This window comes from Hevea brasiliensis, chromosome 5, assembly GCF_030052815.1.
Source record: "Hevea brasiliensis isolate MT/VB/25A 57/8 chromosome 5, ASM3005281v1, whole genome shotgun sequence".
In the NCBI taxonomy this organism is placed as follows: Eukaryota; Viridiplantae; Streptophyta; class Magnoliopsida; order Malpighiales; family Euphorbiaceae; genus Hevea; species Hevea brasiliensis.
The window spans coordinates 48,866,976-48,876,847 of NC_079497.1; the positions used below are offsets into that span (position 1 = coordinate 48,866,976).

At 35.2% G+C, this 9,872-nt stretch overlaps 1 non-coding gene across 1 annotated transcript; it reads left to right on the top strand.

The window, feature by feature from the left end:
- The first annotated feature begins 8,516 nt into the window (after positions 1-8,516).
- LOC131180362 (small nucleolar RNA R71) lies at positions 8,517-8,623 on the top strand. Its single transcript, XR_009149138.1, has one exon. It is a non-coding gene; the product is annotated as a small nucleolar RNA R71 (small nucleolar RNA).
- Positions 8,624-9,872: the final 1,249 nt, after the last annotated feature.

The following is a 9,872-nucleotide window of genomic DNA, read 5'->3' on the forward strand; positions in this document are numbered from 1 at the left end:
TATGCCTATTCTTTGACTAATTAAAGTGTTTAATTAGTAGTTTTTATCACACAATTAAATTATGATTCAAATCAGAATTTTAAAAATTGTTTGAATGTTATTCAAATCTGAATTTTAAATGTTGTTTGAATGTGATTCAAATCTGAATTTTTAAAGTTGTTTGAATCTTATTTAAATCTGATTTTTTTAAAGTTGATTGAATAATATTCAGATCTGATTTTTTAAAAAATGTTTGAATGTGATTCAAATCTGATTTTTTAAAAAATGTTTGAATGTGATTCAAATCTGAATTTTTAAAGTTGTTTGAATGTGATTCAAATCTGAATTTTTAAATTTGTTTGAATGAGATTCAAATATGAATTTTTAAATTTATTTGAATCATATTCAAATCTGGATTTTTAAGTTGAATATGAGATATTCAATTTAATTTAAGTATGTATGTTTTATTTAATTGTTAAATAGTGATATGCATGATGGATGATCATGGACTATAAAAGACCAATGTGATTGGATTTATTTCTTTTATGTTTCTTTGGGATTGTAAATTAATTAATTTATTTTAATTTATTTTGGGCATGTATTATTAAGTTTGTAATAATTTTTGGGTTGTAATTTCATTTATTTAAGTTCTTGTAAATTCGCCTTGGTATGCCAAGGATTATTATGTAATATTGGATTGCAAGAAGTTCAAGGAGGTCAAGAGCATTGGTGGGACCAGTGGGAGGAATTCAAGATCAAGTGTTGATTATGTACTCCTTTAGCAACTCTTGTAAAATGAATGAATGAAATGCACCTAGGAATGCCCTGATTCAATTCTTGGTGGCTCAGAATTGAATCCCTTAGAAAGTCCATGATCATGCCATATTTACTGCTTATCCATGAATGCATGAGATGTATGGGAATGTATGCAATTATATGATATATGCATGCTAAATGGATAATGTGCAAAGTGAGACCTTAATAGTAATTAGAATGACTATAAAATCTTCCAAACAAATGATTAAGTTGGAAATGCTATAATTAAAGTAATTATAACATAGGCCCTCCATTGGGGCAATGATTTTAAGAAATTTTAAATAGTTGCATGAGATGCAATTAATTTAAGAGATTTTCTTAAGAATAATTGTTAAGCATGAGATGTTGTAAATATGTAAATGGTTTGGTGGCCAATATTGGATGTACCTGAGGACATTAAAATTATTTGCATAATTATCGCTCAATGGGATCAACTTAACTAATGCAAGATAAGTCAATAATGGATGTACCTGAGATTTTGAGCATTAGGGGCTAGGTAAAGGATTGAACCTCACATGAGATATGATGGGCAAGGAGTTGCTCACTTATAGTTTATTGTAATTCCAATAATGGATGTACCTGAGGATGATCAATAGAATTATAAGAATTCAATCACCCACTAGAAATCCATCCAACTAGGATTTCCGTTTTCTACTTTGGAAGTGTAGGATTCGCTAAGTTAGTGGGAGGACTAATTTGATTAAAAGACCATAATCATTTTGGTTAATTACATGATACATTTACTAATTAATCTGGTTATTTTCTGCAGTTAATTTTCTGATAAAAATGAGCACAAAACAACCACTACCATCCAATATCCTTGCAAGCATACTTGATCACAATAGGTTGATAGGACCTAATCTGTCTGATTGGCTAAGAAATTTGAAACTTGTCCTGAACCTTGAACATATAGGATATGTTCTAGATTCAAATGTCCCTGGTCCCTTACCTCCAGAGGCCACACAAAAGGAACATGATACTTTGGACAAGTGGAAGGAGCATGATATGAGAGCTAAGTGTTACATGCTTGCTTCCATGAGTAATGAGTTACAGAAGCAACATGAGAACATGCAGAGTGCGAGTGAGATCCTCCTTCACCTACAAGAGTTGTATGGTGAGCACAGCAGGAATGCTAGGTATGAGATATCTAGACAGTTATTCCGTATGAGGATGTCTGAGGGACAGAATGTTGGGGATCATGTCCACAAGATGATTCGGCTGATTGAGCAGTTGGAACATCTTGACTTCAACATGGATTTCCAACTACAGACGGATTTGATCCTTCAGTCCCTTCCTAAGTCTTTTGGGAATTTTGTGACAAATTTCCATTTGACTAAATAGGAATGCACCTTAGCTGGTTTACTCAACATGCTGGTTATTGCTCAAAAGAATATGCCAGGCAATAAAGGAAAAGAGGTAGCTTTGATTGCATCTTCTTCTACTGGAAAGTCCAACAAGAAGAAGGTCAATAAGAAAAAGAAATCTCAGATTCCTGGTCCTTCTAAGAAAATAGCTAAACAGAAAAACAAAGACCAAAGTTGACAAAGGCAAATGAAAGTGTTTCCATTGCCAGTAAGAAAGTTTTTCCACTGCCAACAGGAAAGTGTTTCCATTGCCAACAAGAAATTGTTTCCATTGCCAGTAAGAAAGTGTTTCCACTGCCCAGAGTATAGCAATCTAAATTAATGCAATGCCATGGTGAAAACCAACTCAAGTTCAAAATATATTTGGCACTTAAGGTTATGTCATGTTACAGAAGATAGGATTATAAAACTGGAGAAAATGGGGATTCTATCCTCATTGGGCTCTGAGCCTACTCCAACTTGTGAATCTTGCCTTCAGGGTAAAATGACTAGGTCACCCTTTGTTGGACAAGGGCTAAGAGCTAAAAATATTTTGGAGCTAATACATAGTGATGTATGTGGTCCATTTAAGGAAATGGCTAGATGGGGCTTTCATTATTTTATTACCTTTACTGATGATAAATCAAGATTTGGATATTTGTATTTGATGAAATACAAACATGAATCCTTTGAAAAGTTTAAGGAATTTAAATCTGAAGTAGAAAATCAAACAGGAAAGAGTATTAAAGCTCTTCGATCAGATCGTGGAGGTGAATATTTGAGTACTGAATTTGTTGAATACTTGACAGAGCATGGCATTGTTTCTCAGCTGACTCCTCCAGGAACGCCACAGTTGAATGGTGTATCTGAAAGGAGAAATCGTACCCTATTGGATATGGTACGTAGTATGATGAGCTATACTAATATGCCAATCTTCTTTTGGGGATCTGCATAAGAATCAGCTTTGTATATTCTGAATAGGATTCCATCAAAATCAGTTTCTTCCACACCTTATGAGATATGGCATGGAAGAAAACCAAGTCTTAAGCATGTTAAGATTTGGGGTTGTCCAGCTTATATCAAAAGCTGAACACTGATAAATTGGAGACCATATCAGAAAAAGGTCGATTTGTTGGATATCCAAAAGATAGTTTTGGATATTATTTTTATTTGCCTACTTCACAAAAGGTTGTGATAAGTAGAGATGCCACATTTCTTGAACAACAGTTTGTTCAAGAAGGAGGCAAAGGAAGGCAAATAGAGTTAGAATTGGAGAATTCTGACCAACTAACAGATCAGATGGATATAGATCCATCTAGTCAACCTATACCCGTTGATGAAACATCTACAGCTGTTCCTCGTAGAATAACCAGAGCATCTCACCCACCAGTGAGATATGATTTTCTTCATGAAGAAGAACAAGAGTTGTCTATTCATGAAGAAGTAGATCATGGAGATGATCCACTTACCTATGAAGAAGCTATATCAGATATAGACTCTTCAAAATGGATTGATGCTATGAAATCCGAGATTGATTCCATGTATAAGAATCAAGTTTGGGATCTTGTTGACCCACCTGAAGGTATTGTACCTATAGGGAACAAATCGGTTTTGAAAAAGAAAATTGGTTCTGATGGAAAGGTAGAGACCTATAAGGCAAGGCTAGTAGTGAAAGGGTTTCGCCAAAGGCAAGGAATCGACTATGAGGAGACTTTCTCGCCTGTTGCCATGCTTAAATCAATTAGGATTTTACTAGCAATAGCTGCATACTATGATTATGAGATTTGGCAGATGGATGTCAAAATAGTTTTTCTCAATGGATACATTGAAGAAAACATTTTCATAGAACAACCTAGGGGATTTGAATCCCAAGATGGTTCCAAGGTATGCAAGCTAAAGCGATCCATTTATGGGTTGAAACAAGCTTCGAGGAGTTGGAACATCCGTATTGATGAAGCCATTAAATCCTTTGGTTTTATCAAAAATGAGGATGAGCCATGTGTATATAAGAAGGTTAGTGATAGTGCTATCACTTTCCTTGTCTTATATGTGGATGACATACTATTGATGGGTAATGACATAGGTATGTTGACGACTATAAAGGTATGGTTGTCAAATACATTCTCCATGAAAGACTTAGGGGAGGCAACCTATATTCTTGGGATTCGCATCTATAGAGATAGAGTGAAAAGAATAATTGGTTTATCCCAAAGTCTATACTTGGAAAAGGTGTTAAAGAGGTTTAACATGCTTGATTCCAAGAGAGGATTGTTACCAGTGATACATGGTATCCATCTTTCTAAAGAGATGTCTCCAAAGACACCTGAAGAAAGAGATAAGATGGCCAGGATTCCATATGCTTCGGCTATTGGAAGTTTAATGTATGCAATGTTGTGTACTAGGTCGGATATCGCATATGCTGTTAGTTTGACTAGCAGGTATCAATCCAATCCAGGTTTGGAACACTGGATAGCTGTCAAGAATATCCTTAAGTACTTGAGAAGAACTAAGGATTTATTCTTGATTTATGGAGGTGGAGACTTGCAATTGGATGGTTATACTGATTCTGATTTCCAATCAGATATCGATGATAGAAAGTCTACCTCTGGATATGTGTTCATTTGTAATGGAGGTGCGATCGGTTGGAAGAGTTCCAAACAAAGCACGCATTGCAGATTCCACTACAGTAGGTGAGAATATTGCTTGCATCGATGTCGCAAAGGAAGTCGCTTTGGATAAAGAAGTTCGTGACAGAACTTACAGTAGTTCCTTCCATTGAGTCAGCAGTTCCACTACACTGTGACAACAATGGAGCAGTCATATAGGCTTAGGAACTAAGGTCTCACCAAAAATCCAAACACATAGAAAGGCACTACCACATTATCAGAGATATAGTTGGGCGAGGCGATGTAGCCATGCAGAAAATAGCATCAGCTGAAAATTCAGCTGATCCATTCACTAAGCCTATGTCACAGACTCAGTTAGACTGACATCTTGAGAAGATGGGTCTAAGATATTGTAATGAATGGCTCTAGTGCTAGTGGGAGATTGTTAGTAGTATGCCCTAGAGCATATCATTTAGTATGTATCTTGTACATATTTTTATTAATTAAAAAAAGGCATTTCCACTTTTCCGTTTACATAATATATTTATGTGTAATAGAAAAGGTCCATTGATATTTTGTTAGAAATATTATTCTTAAGTTGTTAAGAATATGAGTGACAATATTTCTAGCACGAAGTATCATAAATAGGTTCACAATCGAGGATACTTCATAATAAGGACATGACTTATCCAGAAAGATTGTATTCATGTTTGTTCCTAAGTTATTTATATGAGATATAAATAAGATGGAATGGTGAGTCTCATGCCATATAACAAACATGATAGGCACTTATAAATGATAAGTAGCCCGAACCAGTGACACTTATGACAAGCACATGGAGTTTACTCTTGTCAATGTTTTGTCATAAATCATATCAGTGCATATAATCTTTAGACCTGAGATAGCACAGTTATCTTGTATATAGGTAGTTTGAGTTTGATACTGCTTTCATACTTGTACTATGTATGGGTATATGGGCATGTGTTGGCTCCTACTAGTTATATATGGAGGTAGGTGTTGATCAAGATGGAATCTGTTCCTCTAAGTAAATAGAGATAAAAACCTATGTTCATTTAATTGTTCTTGATGTTTCAAGTTCCTGGCCAGGACAGATAAATTTATTCAGAAAAGAGTTTCTGATGAGAAAAATCTTATTAATCAAGAACTGAAATTAAAAGAGAACATAATATTCATAGCAAATGGAGTTTGACATAAACCATGACTCCAGCTTGAGTTGGGATTTTGTAACAAAGAGATTCTAGTGCATGGTAACATATGATTATAGGTTCATTTAAGGTAATCCTTATTACTAATTGGGTGGCCATGGCATGCTATGCTAGGTGTTAAGCATGGTCTATGAGGTTCATAAAATGATTTAGAGAAATCATTTATGGTAAGAAAGAGTTCTGATGATATTAAGAGTTGATATCATGTCTCATTGCCAATTAGTGATGAGCCTAGTAAGTCACACACATACACAAGTTATCACCTATTTAAATATGATTTAATTAATTAATTAAAGAGTTTAATTGATTAATTAAATAGGTTTGGTTTGCAATTAGATTGCAAAGTCCCTAGCATGACTTGAAACCAAATCTATATTATTGGATGTATAATATAAGTTAAATTTATATTTAAAGTGTTTAAATATGAATTTAATTGATGAGAAATTAATTAATAGAGATTAATTACTTAATTTATATTTGATATAAATTAATTAGAAGAAGAAAATAATTATTTTGGGTTAAGAACTCAAAATTAAGACACAGGGGCATTTTGGTCATTTTGCAGTGTGACACGTGGCACCATGAGATGGTGACACATGGCATAACACATAAGCTTTCCAAATGTTTTTTAATCATGTAAGATGATTAAAATCAAGATTAAATATAGGTTTGACACTTGGCACAATGTGATTGGGTCACTTAAACCTAGAGCTAATCAAAGGGTGACATGTGGCAAGGGTTTAATGTGTTAACCTAGCTATTTAAGTGTTGTTATGAGAAAACAAAATACAACCAGCAGCCACACTCCTTGGTCACACCATTTTACAGCCCTCCCTCTATTCTTCTTCATCTCTCATCAATTCAAAGAGATTAGCCATCAATCTCTTGAATTAAGAATACTAGAAATTGTTTCTAGTGTCCTGTTTACATCTCTAATCTCTTAAAAGGCAGAACTTGAATTTCTAATTAATAGAAAAGGCTTTAGAAGCTGTTCAAGGGCTGCCATAGGTGTTCTTGGTGTGGACAAGCTAGAGAGACAACATCTGGTGTCCTGAAGACGAATCTCAAAGGTGCAGACACGCTGCAGTGCATCAAGAGGTTAGTGTAATCGTTCTTGATTTAATCTAGGGTTCTAAAATTAATCTGATTAATTTTAAAATCTTAAATGGAAAATACAGATCCAAAAACATATTAAAAGAGTTTTAATATGTTGTTTATCATTGAAATCAAATAGATAAAAATAAATCTTGCATGGTGCATGTGACCCTAGGTGAAAATTTTTAAATTTAATGGTATAAACTTGTGTTTTTCACGCTTCCGTTCCTTCACTTTCAACTTTGGAGGTAGTTTGTTTTGTAGTATGGCATTGCACTCCTCTGTTAGAGCTAATGTTCCATAGTCTTCTAACTTTCTCTTCTTTGACAGAATTTCCTTAAGAGATTTGGCATAGGATGGCATTTGAGAAAGTGCTTCAGTGAAGGGGATGTTAATATAAAGCTTCTGTAAAACTTCCAAAAACTTCCCAAATTGCTTGTCTAATTTGGCTTTCTGAAATCTCTGAGGAAAAGGTAGGGGAGGCTGGTATGGTTCTGGTAATTTCTTTACCTTCCTTGCTTCCTCTTCCTGATCTTTCTTAGCTTCTTCCTCCTTTTTCTCTGCTTGGTCTTTAGATTTTTCTATGGTTTCCTCTGTCGGTTCTGCCTCTGGTTGTACTAGAGTTCTCCCACTCCTTAGTGTAATTGGCTTACAATGCTCCCTTAGGTTCATTTCTGATTGGCTAGGCAGTTTGCTAGCAACCTTACTTGAAGAGCTTGCTTGCTGAGCAATCTAATTCTTTAGCATCTTGTTGTGAGTAGCAAGTTGGTCCACTCTGGAAGTCAGCTATTTAATCAATTCAGTTTGTTGTTGTTGAGTTGCTAGGAACCCTTCCATTATGGTTTCCATAGTCATTTTCGGTTCAGGTTATTGAGGTTGGAGAGGTAGTGATGACTGTGCAAAGTTTTGTCCTCTGTTCTGAAATCCAGGGGAGTGTTGGTGGTTTGTACCCTTATTGCTTGTTTTGGTTCTGCTGATTGGACCATAAGAAATTTGGGTGGTTCCTCCATCCAGGGTTATAAGTATTTGAATATGGATTGTTGGGCTGCCTCTGGTTGAAGTTTCCTTTATTATTCACATAGTTCATCTGTTCTGTGGAGGGTTCATTGAAATTGTTGTATTCTGAACTCATGTATCCTCCTCCATAGCTGTCTTCAGGTTGACTGTTTGTACCAACTGCGTTGGCTTACATTCTTTTGAGTTTCCTTGTGAGCTGATCAAATTGAGCATTTATCATGCTTAGGGCATCTACTTCTAGTACCCCTGCAGTTTTCCTTGCATTTCCTCTTTCATTTAACCACTCATAGTTATGGTATGCAACCCTTTCTAGAAGTTCAAGTGCTTGTGGCACTGTTTTCTCCATTAGATCACCCTCTGCAGCTAAATCAACTGTGCTCCTTGTAGAGGGTAGTAATCCATTATAGAAATTTTACACTAATAGCCAATCTTTTATACCATGGTGTGGACATTCCCTCTGCAGGTCTTTGTATCTTTCCCATGCATCATAGAGTGATTCTCCTTCCTTTTGTCTGAAGGTATTGAGCCCAAGCCTCAGTTTTTCAGTCTTTGTAAGTAGAAAATACCTTACTAGAAAAGCTTGAGAGAGGTTCTCCCAAGTAGTGAACGTTCCAGCTAGTTGAGAAAGTAACCACTTCCTTGCTCTGTCCCGAAGGGAGAATGGTAATGCTCTGAGTCTTATTGCTTGATCAGACACTCCATTCATCTTGAATGTATCGCATAAGGTAAGAAAACTGTCACACCCTACGCCTCCGCAAGATGTAACATGATCCCGTAGTACACCTAATGAATTACCGTACTTCACCTATCGGTAACCCATTAAAAACACTACAAGGGATTTTAAACAATTTCTTACTTCTTTTTAAAGTGGTGAGCACTTTTGACAGGTGTTCAAACTTTTTAATCGAAGTTAAATCACACATTAGGTCTGAAATAGCCACAAATTTTATAAAAATTTCGGCAGAGTGCCGTCTGTATTTTGAGCAAAACAGTTCTTCAAAAACCTGTAGAAAACACTTCCAATATATTTGTTTCAGTCCCAAACTCCAATATGGCTCAACACAAATCAATTTTCTCAAACATAAGTCAAACTCAATTCAACATCACTTCCAGTAGTTTCAAAAATAGAATGCAAAATGACTAAGTATTTCAAAGCTGAGATAAGAAAATTATAGTATAACATTTTTATAGGCCAAAATAATTTACAACTTTATTTTACAACAGCTCAAGACCAAGTACAATATACACATACAGTTCACATACATTACGATAATATTTACAAGGAAGTGGTATACTTAATATACCCAGCAAAATCCCAAAGCAAAGTTACAAGCAGCCTACTCTGCTGCTTTATCTGTCTGTCTATCTGCGACAGCAATAAAAAAGCTATCGCTCAGTAAAATTTACTCAGTGGTGCATAATAAAAATTTAAAATGCGGTATATAAAACATTTATTGACAATTCACAATTCAAATGATTCACAATTTCATGTCACAATTTTCAAAGCTCATATAACACAAATTTGATCAAACAATTTGATAACACAGTGTTGCCAATCAATAACACAACTTAGGTCATTACACAAATTTTTCAAACATGTCGTGTTGTACACCACGACAAGGCATACTCACCCCACTAATCAAAATCAATGAGAGAGGTGGCTAGCTAGCTAATGAGAACTTATCCATACTCACTTTAGACTGGCAAGTCAAAGAGGGAGGAATATAGTCATACTCACCCCATAAATGGAGGAGGAATATAGTGTACCTATCAAAGCACTTGCAGGCATT